A 3,084-nucleotide genomic window follows, 5' to 3' on the forward strand; every position below is an offset into this window, starting at 1 on the left:
ACCCCGCTGGGTTGATTCTCTGCTCTCAGGGATGTGGTGGAGGCCCTGCTCTCGGGGCCAGGGTTCCCAGCCCAGGCCCCTCACTGGGGTCCTGCATGTGCTCTGGGCTGGTGATCGGGCCTGGGCCACATATGAGGACATCAGTGTTCCCCCACTTCTCTGCACTAGAGCCCAGGCAACTCCATCCTCCACACTGTGCTGCCTGGGTTACCACCCCCGGCTTCCCATCCAGGGAGAAGGGAGGAGTTTTGGTATCCAGCCACCAAAGGCCTTGTCAAAGGGGGGTGGGGGTGGGAGCATGGCGGGGGGGTTGGCACTGGGCACCCCAGCCTTAGCATGCTTGCCCCTTCCTCCCGTCTGGGTGTTTCTGCTGTGCCTCTTTCTGAATGCCCCCAGTGTGTTCCAGTACGAGTGGCCACAAACATGGATTTTGGTTTGGGTGCAATTCTGAATCCTTCCCTCAGCAGTTATTGATCTGAGGCAAGTTAGTTAACCTCCCTAAGCTTTCATTTTTTTTAATCTGCAAAATGGGCATACAAATGGCATTGGACTCTTAGGGTGCCTTGAGGGTTAGGGGAGGTTAGGGCCTCAGCTCAGGCTGGTGAACGCCAGCTGCTGTCCCTGCAATATTGCCTGCCGTGGCCCCTTTTCTCTTGGGGAAGCTGGAATGAGGGAAAGGACTGAGTGGCCATTGAATAAGGTTCTGGGAGACGCTGAAACCTCCTTTACTTTGCTGTGTCCCAGAGCCCCATTTCTGCCTTCAAATAATCAAAAGAGTGGTTTGCAAACTGCTTCTGAAACTATTTTTCAAATCGTGACCTAAGCTTCCATGCAGATCCTGTGGGGAATACCTTGGAGGCAACAGGGTGTAGGGTGGGCTCTTATACTCTTCCCCTTAACAGGGGCTACTTTGCTTCTGTAAATGCTATCAGATATTGGGTTCCACATAAGATTTCTTTAAAATACATGACACACTGTTAAAAAAGTGTGAACGTGAACATTTGTATAATAAAATTTGGTAAAATGTTTGGACACCAGTGTAGTAAAAAGACTTCAACACTATCACCATTTTAAACTGATAGGAACAGATACTATACTTGATCTTAGCCAAAAAGCAGAGAAGTGTTTATCATCATTTAAAAAATAAAATTATATAGAAGGCTTCCACAGGCCAGGCAGTCTTCTAAATTCTGGGCACATAAAAGGGCATGAAAACATGGTCCCTGCCATCACGGAGAGTTACTAGCAAACTTTCATAAAAATTGCTTTCACTCACATCTGTGTGTTTATCAAAGCCCATGGGGGTTGCAGATGAGGAAATGGGGGCTGAGCTTCCAGAAAGTGTCAACACCATTAACCAGCAGGACTCAGCTCTGCCCTACCCCACCCCCCTTCTTCCCACTTGAAGTCTTACAACCACTCCTACAGGTTATAATGTCAGTGGACTTGAGAAAAGCAAGAAAATGCACCAGAATTGTAATACTGGTTGTTTTTTATTAGAGGAATTTTGTGTGATTTATATTTTCTTCTTTATACTTTTCTGCGTTTTCAAATTTCCTCTAACGTATCATATATTCCATTTTGATGCTTGTCTATTATTTTTATAATGAGGAAAAGGTCTTTGAAAAGTAACAGAACCGTTTGTATTCTGAGGTGATGCTGCCCATCTTGACAGAACATGGATGTGATTTAATTTTTTCCCCTTTATAAACGATTTTCATTATTTCACGGGAAGGTAAAGGGAGTTATAATTTCAAAACAGCAATACACACTTCCTTTCCCGATCACTTTATTCTATCAGAGAAGCAGAGTAAAACCAGCTGGATTTATCAGGGTACCTCCTGGAGACACCCTTTGAATGAAGATTCAAGAAAGGCACCTGAATGTGGATCAAATACGCACTCCCTCCAATGTCTTGGGAAGGCTATCTGACTCTGGCACTGCAACCTGACAAAAGTGTTAAAATCTTATCTCAGTTGTTGACTTGAAGCAAGTCATTTAACCTTCCTCATCTGCAAAATGGGAATGATGCCACTTTCCTGGCCAGGCTGTTGTGAGGCTAACGAGCTTGTATGTAGCTAGCTTCGTCTGGTCCTGACGAAGAGTAGAAGCTCAGCCACGATGATGATTTTTCTGTGATTCCCCAAAGGCAGAGAGCTCACCCTGGCTTCCCTTGTTTCTCCTGCTCTGGTGTGGCTCCCCCTCCAGGGTAGCTGCCGCAGCTGCTGGGGGAGGCACCTGGATACTCGCCATCCTGAATGTTACAAGGGGGTCTGAAGATGCCTGATAAGGGGCCAAGGGAGGGGAGCCAGAGTGAGGGAAAAGGAAGGGTATACAACTGCAATTATATAACTATAAAAGACAGTATAAATGCATATTTTTCTCTTTTCCTTCTCCTCTCCTCTCTCTGCTTCATACATGTCTCACTCCTCAGTACTCCGTGGAGAAGATGGCTTAAGGCAGCCGGCCTCAGCACTTCTCCAGGAAGTCCAGCTAAAAGGCAGCGTTCTTCTGGGTCTCAGGTTAAATTGTGAGCTCAGCTCTGCTCATCTCCTCCCATGGGCACATAGGTCCTCGGCCCTGCCTGCCAGGGATTGGGGCATCTGGACTGCCCACCCTGTTCTGGCCAAAGGCACGAGGGACTGGGTGCTAGTTATTGGGCTGAATGTCTAGCACCCGCTCGACACAGCAGTGAGAGCGGCCTGAGGTGAGCGAGCCCGGGAGGCAGGCGCGATGGGTGTGGGGAGGAGTTTGCATGGGGGTGGAGGGGGCAATGGCCACCTGTGATCATCTGCTCTGCAATCACGACTCGTATACACGCATCTCATCTAACCTTCATAACCACCCGGGAGAGAGGCCCTCGTACCATCTTACAGAGGAAGGAATGCTCTGACACTCCCCCTGACGCTGGGCAGTTGGGGGCGGGGCTAGGAGGTGGTTCTGCGGGGGCTCCACCCCAGGGCGTGGCTTGTATGCTCAGACCCCTCCCACGTCCTCGCCCTGGAACCAAGGAGCTGCTGTGGGGCCTGGGTGTACTTGGACTTGCTCCCTAGCCCCGCGCACTGTTGGGGTGAGTGTCCAGGA

General features: G+C 49.3%; 1 pseudogene; it reads right to left on the bottom strand.

The window, feature by feature from the left end:
* Nucleotides 1-982: 982 nt before the first annotated feature.
* Nucleotides 983-1,127, bottom strand: LOC115843931 (U2 spliceosomal RNA; annotated as a pseudogene).
* Nucleotides 1,128-3,084: the final 1,957 nt, after the last annotated feature.

The sequence above is a fragment of the Globicephala melas genome, chromosome 7, assembly GCF_963455315.2.
Source record: "Globicephala melas chromosome 7, mGloMel1.2, whole genome shotgun sequence".
Classification (NCBI taxonomy): domain Eukaryota; kingdom Metazoa; phylum Chordata; class Mammalia; order Artiodactyla; family Delphinidae; genus Globicephala; species Globicephala melas.